At 45.6% G+C, this 17,380-nt stretch overlaps 1 long non-coding RNA gene across 1 annotated transcript; it reads right to left on the bottom strand.

Moving 5' to 3' along the window:
• Positions 1 to 643: 643 nt before the first annotated feature.
• LOC137208627 (uncharacterized) lies at positions 644 to 17,055 on the bottom strand. Its single transcript, XR_010935696.1, has 3 exons — positions 16,953 to 17,055; positions 13,872 to 13,947; positions 644 to 784 (listed from the first exon to the last, which is right to left on the bottom strand). It is a non-coding gene; the product is annotated as an uncharacterized lncRNA (long non-coding RNA).
• Positions 17,056 to 17,380: the final 325 nt, after the last annotated feature.

Here is a 17,380-nt window from a genome sequence, read left to right as displayed (position 1 = left end):
TCACTCCCCATCTCACTCTCAACTGGCAGTTTGTCCAGTGCTCTGGGGGCAAGTGTGAACAGAGGGGAGGATGGCCCCCTAGGAGTCCCCCTTACACGCTCCAGTCCCCTCTGTCCAGATGTCCAATACGGTAGCTACCAGCTGCATGCCGCTATGGGACACTGAGATGTGCCTAGTGCCACTGAAGACCGAGACCTTACATTTTATTTAATTTTAATTGAAAAACAGATGCTCGATTCAGTTATTGGAAGAATTTTTAAAATTTGTTTGGAGCAGCTCAGGTATGTGGATCATACCTTTTCCTTTTACAGCTATAAATTCTTATGAAATCTAAAAACAGATTCAGTATTTCCGATGAAAATTTAGCATCCAAATGGAGATGTGCCAGTAAGTAGAAAATGCACACCAGATTTTTGAAGACTTAGTTTGAGAGAAGAATGTAAAATAAATCATTATAATTTTTTAAACATTGATTCCTTGATGAGATGCTAATATTTTGGATATGTTGGGCTAAATATATTATCTAAATGATTTACCTACTTTTTTGACTTTTTTAATGTGACTAGAACATTTTAAGTTGTGTACATAGCTTGCGTTGAGTTTCTGTTGGACAGCGCTGCTCTGTAGATGTGTAGAAGGTGTAGAACGTTAACACTGGGAGGAGCCTCAGGCATCATCTGGAGCATTCTCGCATTTTCGAGGTGAGGAATCTGACACACAAGGAGCTTCAATGGCCTTCCCAAGAACCCGGACCTCTCTTCTCCTGGCCACGGTTACACGGAAGCTGGGACATTACAAAGAGGCCAGATTGCATAAAGTGAGATGAGGGATTGAAAGTACACAATGATAATAACATGGCAATAGTATCATAAAGTGTTTCAAATGGTATTTGCTATTATTTTTGCCCTTTTCTGAGGAGCATAACTGGATTGGGAAGTATCCATAGAGATTACTCAGAGGGACAGATTCCCCCATGCCATCCCCCCACCCAAGATGTCTGCCTCATTCTGGAACTCAGACATCTAAGGTTCCTTCCTGGGGCTAGATGCCTGATCCTGTAAGAAATGTTCTCTCCTTGGGACGATGTAGGAAGCAGGTTCAGGTCAGAGAAGCCATCCTGCTGCTTTGGGCTGAGTATCTCCTCTGCTTTCCTTGACAAAGACATTGTTTTTGGAAGGCAAAGACCCCATTGTTTTTGGAAGGCAAAGACCCCTTTCACATATCCCCTAGCTCTGTGTGACATGCTGACACTCTGACACGCTGGAGCGGGTGACAGGGATGTGACCCCTACCAGCCAGTCTAACCCTGACCACTGCATTCAGGTGTGAATTTGACCAAAGCAGAGACTGTCAGTGTGATTCCAGGTGGGAAGAGGAGGTAACTCTAAACGTAAATACAGAGAGGGATGGGGGCATTGATCGTCTGGTCTGAGGGTCCTTGCACGTTTGGCTTTGCTTGTACATTGGACTGTGTGCATGGCTGCAGCCTTGGGGGTATGGTTGTGTGTCTGAGGGCGTGAGCTGAGTGTGTTGTGGAAGTGGTAGGGGCTGAAAAGTGGAGGTGGTCCATCCCAGTGCCTGGCTGAGTGGAGAGTAAACAGGAGTGGAGAAGCGATTTTGAAGGAGTCTTTGTAGACCTAAGGGGAATTAAGGGCATTGAGCCTGATAGTATAAGGTTGAATGTCTGCCCAGGTGGGTGTGGCTCTGTGTCTGAAGGTTGAATGGGCCCCTAGAGTATGTGTTCTGTGGCCTTTCTGTATTAGAAGTCAGAGCATTTCCTGCTGACACCAAAGCATTACAAGAAATTGCAGTAAGATGCAATTTTAGATGACAGAGCAGAAAGACCCCGAGCTCACCTTCTCTCACAAAACGTTGCAGTAAGATTATTATCTAGTATCTTCTACCCTCTCTCCATACCTTCCCTCCCTCCCTCTCCCTCCTTCCATCCTTCCCTTCTTTTCTTCTCTGTATTTCATTTCAAGCTTACAGAGCTCTTGCTTTGTGACAGGCACTGTATTGGATTTATTTGTCACTTGTCTTTTCTCTCCATTAACCAGCCCCTCAAAGTGCACGGTGACTGACGTCCTCTTCAGTGTTCATTATGAAAGCATCTTCACGGCAGGGATTAGGTCTTGCTCTGCTCTGTAACTCACGGCGCCTGGCACTTTGTCCCCTTCAATAAGTCCCTGTCGACAATGATAGGCTGTGGGCACCTCCTTTCCAAGAGGGGGAATGTGGGAAAGTGCTGGGGGCTATGACTGAATGGCTTCTCTCTGGCAGCCACTTTGGCGATTTGAGCCTGATGGCCTATGTCCCTGCCGTTTATTCTCCTGCAGGCCCATCACAGACCCTAGAGGTGCCTAGCCAGGTCTGCAGCGTCATGGTCAGTGCCATGTGTGGCCTGGGCCGGCCCTGAGACGTCAGGGCACAGCCTGGTTGTGTCCACCGGCAGCCTCTCCCTCTGGCACAGGCCTGGGCAGCCTGGCTGCCTGCAGGCTCTCACTCGGGTCTCAGGACTATCGACTGGGCCTGGCCCCAGAGGGGATCGCAGGACCTAGCAGAGGCCCCCCTGGTCCTCCCTTAGGGCCACCAGCCATGGGGTCATTTCTCCTCCCTCAGTCTTCTGGCTGTGGTTGAGCACGATGTCACGCTGGTCCTGGCTCCCTGGGAAGGACTTCCAGGTGCCCATGGGTCTCAGAACTTAGTGATGACGCCATGTGGTACACTGCCCTCCGCGTCTGTGCCCAGCCAGGCTCATCGTCCGTATTCGGGACCTCTTTGGCACAGATGCCTCTGTGCTCACAAATGGGTTTGCAAAGCGGGAGGAACTGCTGTCCTCAAAAAAATCCTTTCTCAAACCTGGAGTGTGGCCCCTTTGCTTCACCTTTTTTCTCAACTCTGTTTTCACACAGCAAATTGGAGAGAGATAAGGGAACATCACGGCATTTGCAATGTCCAGAGACACAGGGGTGTCTGCCTTGGAGGGCCTTGGGGCATCTGCAGTGCTACCCGGACCCCAGCACGAACTCCTTCATGACCGTTTCTGAACCTGTCTGAGCCTCCAGTTTTCAGATCTGTCAAATGAAAACATCTTCTTGATCACTGTACAGGGTCAGTATGTAGGTGAAACGAGCTAGGCAATGTGAAAGTAGTTTGCAAAAGAACAAAACAGAAGGAGGAGAAAAGTGGTTATTTAGTGCTTATTGCATACCAGGAACTTCATAGACTGCATCTCAGTCTGGAGCTGGGCTCTGGAGACTAAGCTTCCCTGACCTCCACCAAACTCCTTTGCTCAAATCAAACTCTGTGGCTTATCTTTCTTCCTCCGTGGGCTTGATCTCAGCCGTTCCAAAGGGGGTACCCTAACCATCCAGTAAAGATACAAATGCTGAAATGTTTAGGGGTGAAGGGGCACGATATCTGCAACTTTCTTTCAAATGGTGCAGCAAAAAAAAAAAGGTTTATTTAGAGAGAGAGGACATGTGACAAAATATTAATAATTGGTCAATCTGAATGAAGGATATATGGTATTCCTTGTAGTACTCTTGCAACTTTTCTATAGGGCTGAAAATTTTGAAACAAAAACTTGGGAGGAAGGAACCTTATTTCATCGTCAAGGCCCCAGACCCCCCAGATATGATGCCAGTTTTCCCTGTCATGTATTCAGAGGGTGGTCATTCTATTCTGTCTTAGGACTTACCATGATTTCTCATTTTGTATTTGTATTTTGTTTATTTGACCTCTGTCGGTCTGAGCTCCACAAGGGCAGGCACTGGCCTGCTCAGCTCCTGTCTGTGCCCCAGAACCTGGCACTCAACATTGATGGAAGGGAGGGAAGGAAAGGATGGAGGGGAGGGAGGGAGGGAGGAACATAGAAACATAGATGGGGCCAGACAGGGACAGACCAGAAACATGGAAGAGGGGCGGAGGAGTCTAGATCCCAGACAGTGTCTTAAAATTCATGAAGGTTAGCTCATTCTTTTTTTTTTTTTTTTTTTACTTTTTTTTTTTTTTTTGCGGTACGTGGGCCTCTCACTGTTGTGGCCCCTCCCGTTGTGGAGCACAGGCTCCACATGCGCAGGCTCAGCGGCCATGGCTCACGGACCCAGCCGCTCCGCAGCATGTGGGATCTTCCCGGACCGGGGCACGAACCCATGTCCCCTGCATCGGCAGGTGGACTCTCAACCACTGCGCCACCAGGGAAGCCTGGTGAGCTCATTCTTGCTCTTCTCCTCTTTTTCCCCTTTATGTCTCTTCCTGATTCCTCCTCCATCTTTCCCCTCTCTCTCCCACCCCCACTCTCTCTTCCTTCTGTCTGTTGCTATTGATTCCTGGGTTCCCCTCCTCCCTCTCCGGGCCTCTTTGGGCTGCCAATGAGATCCAGGGTCCCCCTGGGAATTCCAGGTCCCGGGAAGGGGAGCAGAGGATGGTGGACCGGGTGGGGCAGATGGCAGGTATGGGGCGCTGGCAGGCTGTGCACTGCAAAAAGTTACCAGCCCAGGGGGAGCCAGTGCTTAAATTCAGATCATCTTCACTGACTAAACCACCAGCCCTGGTGGTGCCTTTTTAAGAAGGAAATCTCTGTCCCGTAGTTTGCTTAGGAGTCGCCATTAAGTCACTGCTTATGGCTTGATGACCCTGGTACTTTCAAGGCAAGCTGACAGACTCACTCCATCTGGAAGGAACCACAGATATCGTCCAAGACCTCAATTACATTGCGAATCTATTCACTCCTCTCTAGCCACCCTCATACTTGCCCAGACCACAGGAGCAGGCTTCCTGGGGTTTTGCCGCTTCACCCCATTCTCCTACCACAGCAGCCAGGGGAGGCTTTTAAACCCACAACTCAGCCCATATCACGCTGCTCCCACTTAATTCCCTCCCCTGCTCCTCCAAATCCCCTCCCCTCCTGGCGCTTTGGATAAAACTCAAATGGCTTTTCATCATCACTCAAACCTCAGCTCAAAACTCACCTCCTCAGAGAGGCTTTCCCTGACCACCCCATCTGATAAGCACCCAATACCCTGCCCTCCATTATTTTTTATCTCAGTGGTTTCAATTATGTATTTACCTGCTCCCTGGTTTCTTATCTGTCTCCCCTGCTAGACCGTAAAAGCTACGTGAGGGCAGAGCCTTTGTGAGTCTGGTTCATGGCTTAACTCCTGTGTCCAGCAGAGACATGGGAGGTGCTGGATAAGCTTTTCCTGATCAAATGAAACATTAGATATATAATTGTCTTGTTCCCTTTCCCTACTTCATAAGCTTCAGAGCTGAGCAAACTGAAGCCCAGGGTGAAAGGTGGGGTGTGTGAAGTAAACTGTCTGAGTTCACCCCACACTGTTAGCCTACTGGTAGCAGAGCCAGGACTAGAACCCAGTCCACTGTCTCTCAGCCCGGGGCTGCCCTGCCAGGGAAATTTCTGACTCCCAAGGATGCCTGATGCTCTCAGGGTAACCTGAGCTGTGGGTGACTTTTGGAGGTTCCCATTACCCCAAGGGACGTGATCTGATGTCACATTCCAAGCCCCTGACTTCCCTCTGAATGTGAACCTTTTAGAGAAAAGAAGGAGAACGAAATCACTGGACATGAACATCTAACCTCTTGCCACACTGAACTCAGGTCCGACCTACTTACCCTAACAGATTTAAGAACATCCTAAAGTCACTAAAAGCTTTTCAAATTAAATTTTATCAAAAAAGTAAGTGAACAGAGTTTATAGAGTCAAATACTAACAAGCTTATAACTTAAAAAAAATACAGTTAATCTTGTTTAATGCTGAGCCAGGTGGTGTACTATTATGACATTTGTTTCCTTGTATAACATTTTTAGTTTCCTGGGGCTAATTACCGTTCAGTTTTTTCATTGTTTAGATTTCTTTGAACCTTTGGCTAAGTCTTCCCACATCTTCTAATCCACCAAAAATGTTTCTCAGTACAGTTTTTCCCATTGGTTGTTTGTCAGCTGGTCTGTCAGCTGGTCTCATATTTTCGCAGAGATGGTGCTTCTGGAGCCTTCTTTCCTCTCTTCTCTAGGACCTGTGGTGCTCTAGGCCTCCTGGCCACGGTTAAGGGAACCAGGAGAGCTTAGGAGATAGTGACAGCCACATCTCCACTCTCCCTTGGGTCTTTGGTTCCATAGCCGTGTTCAGCCACTTTCTCTTACCTGTCTGCTTAAAAGAATGTTGTCAGCATCTCACTGCATATCAAAAATCCAGCGTAGGGCTTCCCTGGTGGCGCAGTGGTTGAGAGTCTGCCTGCCCATGCAGGGGACACGGGTTCGTGCCCCGGTCCGGGAAGATCCCACATGCCGTGGAGCGGCTGGGCCTGTGAGCCATGGCCGCTGAGCCTGCGCATCCGGAGCCTGCGCTCCGCAACGGGAGAGGCCACAACGGTGAGAGGCCCGCGTACCGCAAAAAAAAAAAAAAAAAAAAAAAAAAATCCAGCGTAGGGTGAAGGGAAGAGGCATGATGTTACACTTTACCTGGGTCCTACCAATGCTTTGATTTCACCCTGTGATTGGAATGTCTGAGGCAGATCTGTGTGAGATTTTGGCCTGGTTGTTTGCTAAAGTAAACTTTGTGGTGCCCCCTGAATTTACTCAAGCCCTCAAGTTTTATGGTAACTCAAAAGATTAAATCAATTAGAAGGAAACAGACTCCTCCAAGCGTCCCTCAAATCTTGTTATTCTACTCAGAGCCAGCCTTATAGTGGTCAGTGCCATGATGTGAAGGGAGTCCTGCAGAATCCCTGCCCCTGAATATCAACTCTGCTTGGAAAAGCCTTCCTGAATTGCTACCATTAGTGCTCTAACCTCTACCGCCTACGGATGTGTTGCTGAAATTCTCTCGGAGGATCACACTTTAAACTACATCCGGGTTTTACTTTAGGGGGAATACACATAAGCTGCTTTCCGGAGAGTAGGTTGGGTAGAGGGGCAGCAAAGAGAGCTCTTCCGCAGGGCTGCAGCCCACCACACCCTGCAGCATTGACGATGGGCCCTCCATTAGTGGGTTTGTCTGGGGAGAGCAGTACCGAGGAGGGTGGAGGCAGGCACATCTGTAGGAACTGCAGACCCTTAGCTCCTCTTTATCTTATTAACCCCTCACCCAAAGTTCTCACTTCCAAGTCAGATGTGAATTTTCTGGCTTCCTTTTGTGCCATGACAGCATCAAGTAGACATCAGAAAGGATGGGCTGCGGCTCTGCTCCTTCTTCCCTGCCCATGGCATGGCCCATGAACGTGAAGATCCCTAGCTTGAGCTGACTCACACCCAGAAAACCAGGGAGGAAGTCTTACAAGGTCGCCAGCACCACCCTGTGGCACCCAGATAACACAGGCGTCTGCCCTGACGCCCACAGCTGCTGCTCAGGGTTCTTAGGCCATGGCTGGACCAGAGGCTTAGCCAATGTCTGCAACTGTGGAGCACCAGTGCTTGCTGCTAGGTTCTCCCAAATATCTAATTAGCCCAGACAGCAGGGTCAACCCTCCAATTCAAACTCACCCCCTTTGTAAAGAGGAGGCTTCAGGGAAGGTTTACGGCAGACTGATGCAGTTTGGGCTCTGTAGGGCACTACACAGCCCTGGTTCTGTGTGGACGCCGCTCTCTCCATCTTTCTTTTTTCCCTCTCTGGCTTTCTCTCCCTCTTTCTCTCTCAGTCCCTTCCTTGTTTCCCTTTGTCTGTCTCTCATGTTCTCTAAACACAGCTTTCCTTTCCCAAATCAAAGAAGCATTAAGGGGCTTCCCTGGTGGCGCAGTGGTTGAGAGTCCGCCTGCCGATGCGGGAGACACGGGTTCGTGCCCCGGTCCGGGAAGATCCCACATGCCGTGGAGCGGCTGGGCCCGTGAGCCTGGCCGCTGAGCCTGCGCGTCCGGAGCCTGTGCTCCGCAACAGGAGAGGCCACAACAGTGAGAGGCCCACGTACCGCAAAATAAATAAATAACAATAATAATAAAGAAGCATTAAAACAATGAGACACACATGGGCACTGAAAGGTCTGAGCTGGTACTTCATTTGGCCTTAGCTCTGCAGATGAGTGTGTGTGTGTTCGCTGATAGTTTTGTGTCATGTGGAGGAAGAAGTGTCCTGGTCTATTTTCCTAGCAGGATGTGGATGCTCCTACCCCCTCAGTGACTGGAAGAATGAGTGGGCCCTGAATTATCAACATGGGTCTTTGCCCTCCAGGTTCTGTCCGTGACTTAAATCTTGAGTGTGTTCTCAATATTTATTAAAAGCTTAGTTGAATCTAACTGTAGATCAAGTTGATAATATAACCATACAGAGGAAAGCAAAGAGCCCATCCAAGGACGTTGTGAACACAGTTCTTACTGCACACCCTTGTGGGATATAGGCCAAGGATTATTGAACTACAAAGCTCTCCCCCTTCACTTAGGTGGTTTGTGGTTGTTGGTGGTTGTGGTGAAGTAGTTCCTGAACCATTTTGAGTATATTGCAATAAATGAGTGAATAGATTGGTATATGAGGGAAGTAGGATTTTATGGTGGAAGAAGAGAGATATGAATATGGCATGGGGGAAGGAGACGAGGAACTTTTGGTGCTGGGTTGAAATTGGAGTATCAGTACAAACACACTGTTAAAATAGATATGTATTTCTAGTTCTGCTCCCTCCAAAGGTCTGGAAGCAAGGACACATCATTGGTAATGAGCTCTGAATGGCACCAGAGCTCCTTGGAGAAGTGGTTAATTCCAGGGCCATGGAAGGGAAAGTACTAGGTGGGTCTGGAATGTCTTGTTATACCAGAAAGTACTCAAAGTAAGGAAGTGTTCAAAACTTGAGGAGATGTCAAAAAGACGTAGGAACCATCTTGAAGGAGCTCACATTGGTTAAATTTGGGTCAATTGGAGCATCAAACAGAATAGTGAAAGTGATAAATAGTAACACATCAAATAAAAGATGAATGAATCCACTGAGATACTAAAATATATCTCTATATGGGGGTGAGATGGGAAAGCTCTTCTTTATAGAATAATGCTACCAAATAAATGTATAAGGAGTGACAGAATTAGGAAATCATTATTCTCTAAGCACCATTTGATAACTGAGGCAAGTAAAAGTTCATAAATGGATGTTTAACCACTGGATAAAACCTTTAGGGCATGAGATATTCACACAGTCTTAAAATATCACCCTACAGACGTAGGGTGCATTAGAAGAGGGACGCATTAGAAGAGCAAAGTGCTTCTGTGTCCAGTGATCAAACTTACATCATCTACAGTGAGACAAACTGAGCACAGGTGCCCTGTGATGTGAGACACTGGGAAAGGTACAAGGTCACCTCTTAATATTCCTGCCAAACATTTCACTTTAACCTAATCACGAAGAAGCAATCAAGTTTGGGAAGAAGCTAAAAACTGGGACCATTCTACAGTGTAACTTATCTTTATACTTAAAAAATGTCGCTATCGTGGAAGACAGAAGAAAAAAGCTGTTACGACAACTAAATGCAATGTGTGATCCTAGATCGGATCATTAATATATATATTTAAAGCTACAAAGGGCATCTTGGCAAAAATTTTCGAAATTTGGATATGGGCCCTATATTAGGCAGTAGTACCATATTGATATTAAAAATTCCTGCATGCGACGGTGATACTGCGCTTATGTAGTGTCTTTGGGAATAAATGCAGAAGTCCTTAGCTACGAAGTGTTATGATCTCTGCAACTTACTCCTGGATGATTTGGGAGGGAAAAAAGTATGTATGTGAAGAGAGTGGAGGAAGAAAGGAAACAGCCCGGCACAAATATGATAAAGCGTTAACTGAATTTTCCAGATAAAGAGCATATAGAGGCGTAGGGCATTATTTTCTTTCCCTTTACTGTAGACTTGAGAAACGTCAAAATCAAAAGTTTGGGGAAAAGCCAGCCTGTGGCTGGAGTCTGGAGGCTCGTTCGACACAGTCCACTTTTCCCATTGAGCCCGTGTTTGAGGCTTGGTCAGTGCTGGAACAGATCAAGGAAAAGGATTCGAACCTTTCAGAAGATCAGTTCCTGAACACCAGTTGCCTCTTGTTGACTCCCCTCACCCCGCTGGGACCTGGTGGGGTGAGGAAACTCACCCTGAGGCACTGAGCCCCAGCCCCTCCCTGGAACAGGTATTTCTGATGAAATCCCAGGAGCCTGCATAGAACGAGGTCCTATGAATCAGATCTCTATGACACAGAGCGCTGCATGCCCGCAGGAATATTCCAAATTCTAGGACCAGGTCCATGGCAGTGTATCTTAAACCCAGTAGCTCATCACAGTCACCTACAGGGCTCATTAAGTCACAGATGCTGGACGCTACCCCCCCAAGTGTCTGACTCAGTTTCTCTCAAGGAGACTCCAGAATCCATAGTTTTAGAGAAATGCCCAGGCATAGCTCATTTGGAAATGAGGATTGAAACCCCAGGGCAGAGGTGGCCTTTAAGGAACTTTCCCACTTCTCGATGTATCTCTACTTAAAAATAGAGAATAAAAATAAAGACACACTTAAGAAACTTCTCCTTGATCATTCCAGTCATCCGATGGTAAATCTCTTCTGTCTGGTTCAAAGTCTGCCCTGTAAGTAGTACTTACTGCACTGGAGTAGATTAAATAATCAAGCCACAGCCTGGGCTTGAAGTTAGAAAGGTACTTTCAAATGGCGCAGACACCGGGTGTTTGGATCAGGAATGTGGTCTGGGTGGCTTCCAGGCAGGGCCTGCCTGTGCCAGGCTGGCGGGTTCTCAGCAGGGCTCAGCCGCTGTCTCCCCTGGCTTCTGACAGCTTTGACTGTGCCATGTGGGAAGGAAGCTGTCTAGGTCTAGAAGTACAGCAAAGTCCTGAATATATCTGTGAAAGCTGGGAGTTTGGAATCAGGGACAGTTAACACTCAGAAGAAGTTAAGTATTGTCCTGTTCTCTTGGACCATTTTAGGGGTCAGGGAGCTGAGATCCAGGCTCTGTCATGGCTGGGAAGTGTCAGAGATGGGTCTCTGCCAATGACTCAAGAGTGGCAGTGGGGCATGGGGGATGCTGCAGTGCACCCCACCGTCTCTGAAGCTTATCTCTGTTTGGTCCAAACACGCTTCCCCCATTTTTAGGCATATGTGAAGATAATAAACGTCAAGCATTGGGTGAAGTGGGGACTACAGAGCGAGCTAACTCAGAAAATTTAGGCCAGGTTCTCTATGGCAAGAAATATGCTTAATAAGTTGTGGGATTTTTCTGCCCTTTATTTCTTCCTTGGATCTTTCTTCCCAAATTAATGCTTTCAGTGTCTGCTTGTCCTTAAAAGACAGCATTGTTCAGGACTTTGTGATAATGGGGGTGATTTCTTTTGCTGTCAGGTTTTACCTGATTTGGGTAAACTAAAAAGAATTTTTTTTAACTATATGGAAAATCCTTTAAAATTATTAGTTCGTAGCTCCATTTAAAAATGGATATTTAAAATTTGTTAATCAAATATTTATGTGAGAACATAGCATTGAACAAACATACAAAGAACCTAAAAGCCTGGTCGGGGGGAGTGGTGGGGATGGTGGTGGGATGAATTGGGAGATTGGGACTGACATGTATACACTAATATATATAAAATAGGTAACTAATAAGAACCTGCTATATAAAAATAAATAAATAAAATATGTATATGCAAAAAAAATAAAAGAAAAAATGAATATGATAATAATGAATATATAATAATGGACAAAAAAAACCTAAAAGCTCTTCCCTCTTGGAAATTATAATTTAGTGGGTAAAATATTAGAGGTGAATCCAATAGGCAGTTTGTAGTGATTGTCTAAATAAATATAACTTTAAATGTTAACTGTGCAACGCAGTAATGTCATGTGAAAGCAGTGTTACAGATAATATATTTTCTTGTTCTTAAACAAGACTATATTTAAGATATATAAGATTTGAGATAAAATTGTTATATACATTTGCACGTTTCTGTTGCTTTTTAAGAACTAAAATAAACCAAAAAATTGACCTGTTTGAATCTTAAGTTTTCTAGAGATTTTACTTCTCTTAATGGGGCTTCTAGGATTTAAAGGATTAGCAGTGTTTGCTTTGGGCCAAACTGATGGGGTAAGTAGATAGTAGAACTTGGGGGATTCTACTCAGATTCCTTTTGGTTTCAAAGAACAGTGACCCACTTGAGTATCATTAAGAAAAAGGGCTTTAGTTACGAGAACCCAAAAGAAAACACAGCAAAATCTGTGGACCAGAGCCCAACACAGGGCACCTCACTGGGACTAGAGTGGAAAGCCCTAGAGCCATCGGGAACAGAGGCTTGTCTCTGCAAGGCTGGCGCGTGCTCTCTCTTCTCTCTCTTCTCTCTCTTCTCTCTCTCTCTTCTCTCTCTTTTCTCTCTCCTCTCTCTTCTCTCTAATGGTTTCCTGGCTTTTCTCAATGCATCTACTCTCCCCCCTTTCCCTCCTTGGCTTTCCTTTGTGGTTCCAATTTCTCCTTTCCTCCAAATCCCACCTCGCACATGGGCCGTAACGGCCACTCCCATCTCAGTTTTGCTGGGCTTTTCAAGGTGGTACCACCACTGCCACCTGGCAATTTCCCCTGGAGGCGTTTAGGTTAAATTCTCAAGAGAGGAAGCTGACTGGTCTGACTCATTTTCTTAAGCCAGGCCATGTAAGTATACGTTGCTGGCTAGATTATGGATGGTCCCCTCATTGGGTCAGATGTCACTCCCGGTCTAACTAGTCATGGCCAGAGTCAGATGATACAGAAATGACTGTTGAGGGCAGCAGCACATGTAAAATGAAGCAAATTCCTCCAGAAGGCAGTGTTTGGGGACAAGCACTCTAGAACTCGTTTCATGTTGTGGTGGTATTTCCTCTCGGATCAGAACCTTTGGGAATACCCGCGGTTGCTCCTGAACCCCATGGTGTTGTGTTCTGGGCAAAGTCAGGGATTGGGGGTTCAAGCAGCCAGAACTGGACCCAGGAACTCAGTCTTTTTTTTTTTAACTCTCCGCCCTCCTCCCTGAGGTGTCTGTGAATACAATTAAAAGAAAAATGGGGAAGGGAGAGCTGCCTCGTTTGGGTTCCTTGGCATCCTTGACTGCTCTTGAATCCCTATCTAATCCCAAATATCTGGGTTCAGGGTAAACTTGGGCCAGGGTGAACCCTTGGTCGTGGTTAAAAGGAATGACTATCCATGTGGCTAATTTTCAGGCTGAGCTCATGGTGGAACATCAGTCAGGGAAGTCTTTGGCAGATTTCTGCTTAGAATGAGATCAAGAATGGGATCTGCTAAGAACACATAGAGAGATTTGGTTTAATCCATCTGGAGAAGATGGCTGGGGCCCATAGAAAAGTATAAGAGACCAAAAATTAAGCCCGGAGTGTTCTTGTCAGAGAGAAGTTAGCTGAGAGTTACGTCCTGGAAGCCCAAATGGAAGTATAAGGAGATGGAATACTTAGAATTCCAGGGAAAATAGGAGGACCAATTAGAAGGCTACTGTGCTTTTGATCAGGTGGGGTTACATATGGCAGGTTTTGTAAAGCCGGTAATTGACAAGGCCTGTTCTGACCATAAGGTGGGTGAGCAAGGAGTTGAGAGAGCTGACTTTGGGGTCAGACAGAAACTTCCAGAGCTGCATGATTTGGGTAAGCCTCAGTTTCCTCACCTGTAAGGTGCAGATAATATCTATCTCTCAGGGTTTTTCGGAGGGTTAAATATCATGTTATCAGTGAGGTGGAAATGTTAGCTATTATTCAACGATCTCCAATCCTTATCATCAGAATATTTGTCCATGACCACTGACAAAACACATTACCATGCAATGTTTTACTTGGCTTTTGCCATTCGGAACTGCATTTCCTGACCTCAGCCATGAGCAGAAATTAGGAAAGAAGGAAAAGGCTTTCAGTACTTACTTTGAAGTTGCCTCTTCTTTCTGGAATTGTCTTTAATCTAGGCTCAAAGCTTCTATTCTAGTGAGGGCTGGAATCTCTGGGAAAGACATGACTTGAATAAAAATTCATATCAGTGTTCTAAATGACTGATAGAAAATTTTTCTTACAAGAAATGTTTTTGGTGGGCAGGGCAGGAATGGGGAGCAGGAAGACATAGGCATATTGGTGCTTAAAGGAAACAAAAGTGAATGAAAAGAGCTTAAGTTGGGAACCAAAGATCAAGTCCTCACTTTTTCTTAAGAACAGTGTGGCCTAAGTACTTCTCAAAAGGTGTTCTATAAAGTCTACGGCCTCTCTCAGACATTCGTAATGTGAACTAGTTCTGAGAAGTCCTGTAGCCAAGAAAATGCCCTAACTTCATTGAGTCCAGCATTTCCAAACTTACTGCCCATGGCACTCCTTTTCAGACCTAAATCCCATCAGCCTCCTGAGGGGCCAGGAAATTCTGCTGCACATCTAATCACGGAAGGGTACATCCCATCCTAACTTCTCTGTTTTCTCACCTTGACTTCTAGGCACATTAGAGAAGACAGGATTAGACAAATAAAATAATTGTCTTCAAACGTGTGAAGGGTTGACACTTCAGGCAGAGGGATTATTTTTATGTTTATTTTGGCGGTGCGGCACATGGGATCTTAGTCCCCTGACCAGGGACGGAACCTGTGCCCCCCTGCGATGGGAGCACGGCGTCTTAACCTCTGGACCACCAGGCAAGTCCCCAGAGGAATTAGATTTGCTCTGTATAGCTCCAAATAACAGAGTGAGGGTCGATGGTTGGATTCCAGGAAAGTGGACTTCACTTCTGAATGAGGGAGAATTTTTTTTAATTCCCTTATTTTTGAAAAGGCATTATAAACACATGGTACAAAATTCAAAAGGTGTTAATACCGAGTAAGGATGTGGGTCAATAGAAATCCTTACACATTGCTGGTGGTATAATAACTTAGAGAAAGTGACCATTTACACCTTCCATGACCCAGCCATCTACCATGTAGGATATGCCCCCAGAGAAATTCTTGCACACGTGAGACAGAATATACGTACAAGAATGTTCTGGGAAAGATTGTAAGAGCCTCAATGACCAAATGTCCACTAACAGGAGAATGGGTAAATAAATTATAGTATTTTCATACAGTGGAATAGTATATAGTGATGGAAGTGAAAAAACTACAGATACATGCAATGATATGGGAAAACCTTAGAAACTTAATGTTGATATGAAAAAGTTGTGGAAGACTACATACAGCATGATACAGTTTTTATAAACTCAAAATCAAGCCAGATGGAACAATATATTGCTTAAAGATATATCTATATAACAAAATGTTTTTTAAAAGATAGTAAGAAACAGTATTATTTTTAATAGCCAGAAGGTGGAAACAACCTGTCTTTCAACTGGTAAATAAAATATAGTATATCCATACAATGAAATACTTTTTGGTAATTAGAAAAAAACAAAGTCCTGATACAGGCAGTAACATGGATAAATTTTGAAAACATTATGCTAAGTTAAAGAAGCCAGTCACAATTTATGTGAAATTCCAGAATAAATAAATCCATAGAGACAGAGAGTAGATTGCTGGTTGCCTAAGACTGGGGTGGAGGGTACTTAGAGGAAATGGTGACTACTAATAGGTATACAGCTTCTCTTGGGGGTAATGAAAATGTTCTAAAATTGATTGTTGTGATAGTTGTACAATTCTACAAACAGCAAAAACCATAAGAATTGTATACCTTAAGTGGGTAAGTTCTGTGGTGTGTGAATTATATCTCAATAAAGTTGTTATAAAAAATAGCAAGAAGGACTTCCCTGGTGGCGCAGTGGTTGAGAGTCCGCCTGCCGATGCAGGGGACACGGGTTCGTGCCCCGGTCCGGGAAGATCCCACATGCCGTGGAGCGGCTGGGCCTGTGAGCCATGGCCGCTGAGCCTGCACATCTGGAGCCTGTGCTCCGCAGCGGCAGAGGCCACAATAGTGAGAGGCCCGCGTACCGCGAAAAAAAAAAAATAGCAAGAAAATAATAGACATGAAATTCAGGAAAGTGATACTTGGGTGGGGGGTGGTGTGTGTGTAAGAATTGGGTAGATGGGGCTTCCCTGGTGGCTCAGTGGTTGGGAATCTGCCTGCCAATGCAGGGGACATGGGTTCGAGCCCTTGTCCAGGAAGATCCCACATGCCGCGGAGCAACTAAGCCCGTGCACCACAACTACTAAGCCTGCGCTCTAGAGACCGCAAGTCACAACTACTGAGCCGGCGTGCCACAACTACTGAAGCCTGCACGCCTAGAGCCCGTGCTCCACAGCAAGAGAAGCCACTGCAATGAGAAGCCTGCGCACCGCAACGAAGAGTAGCCTCCGCTCGCCGCAACTAGAGAAAGACCGCGTGCAGCAACGGAGACCCAACGCAGCCAGAAATAATAAATAAATTAAATAAAATAAATAAGAAAAAAATGAATTGGGTAGATGAAGAACCCACAGGTAGCCTTGATGGAGCTGAAAATATTCTAATGTAGAAGTGCACTCTCTGGGGGCATTCACTGATATTTTTTGATTTTTAAAAATTATACTGTGTAACTTGCATATGTGTTGCACATATTCTTTTGTAGATGTCAAATAATCCGTAGTAAAATTTTAATACAAAATGCACAAAAAGGCATATAGTAAAAGTAGGTATCACTCCTTTTGCCCTGGTTTGAAGGCAGCCACTATTCTCTGCTTTTTCTGTGTCCTTCCAGAGAATCTGTGCGTTTACAAACATTACACACACTCATGTACATAACCAGAAGTTACTGCACGCTCTTCACACTGTCTCACACATTGGTTCAGAGAGCAACTTGGAGAACCTTCCTAACCTGTACGCAGAGTGGCCATGGTCGTATCACTGACAGAGAGGCTTTGAGTCCTATTTGGGAAGAAGCGAGTTCTGGAGTCAGACTGCCCTTGGTTAGCCTTTGCTGCCTGCTCCTTTGCTGCATTCAGACCTGTGAAACAATAAGGCCAGCTTATCTGAAATGGCAGCCCTCTGCCATCCTCTATCACCTACCTTGCATTAGTTTTCTTCTCAGCACAACTTGTATGCATTTGTGTAGTTGTTTCCTGTTCATCTCCCCCACTAGAAAGCAGACTCTGTGATAGCAAGGACTCTGTCCCATTGCCACATAGGGTGTATTGCAGTAGGCACACAATGAATATTTATTGAACAGTCAAACTAATAAACACGTGAATGAATGCCTGGTTTGAAATTCCAGCTCCGTCCTGTACTAGCTGTAAAATCTCAGGCAACTTACTAAATCTCTTTGCTTCAGGTTCCTCACGGGCACAATAGTATAATAATAGCCATGAAGATGAAATAAATGTATACCTTCAAAACACTTAGAACAGGGGCTTCCCTGGTGGTGCGGTAGTTAAGAATCCGCCTGCCGGTACAGGGCACACGGGTTCGAGCCCTGGTCCGGGAAGATCCCACATGCC

The sequence above is a fragment of the Pseudorca crassidens genome, chromosome 16 (assembly GCF_039906515.1).
Source record: "Pseudorca crassidens isolate mPseCra1 chromosome 16, mPseCra1.hap1, whole genome shotgun sequence".
Classification (NCBI taxonomy): Eukaryota; Metazoa; Chordata; class Mammalia; order Artiodactyla; family Delphinidae; genus Pseudorca; species Pseudorca crassidens.
This window is presented reverse-complemented; position numbering and strand designations above follow the sequence as displayed.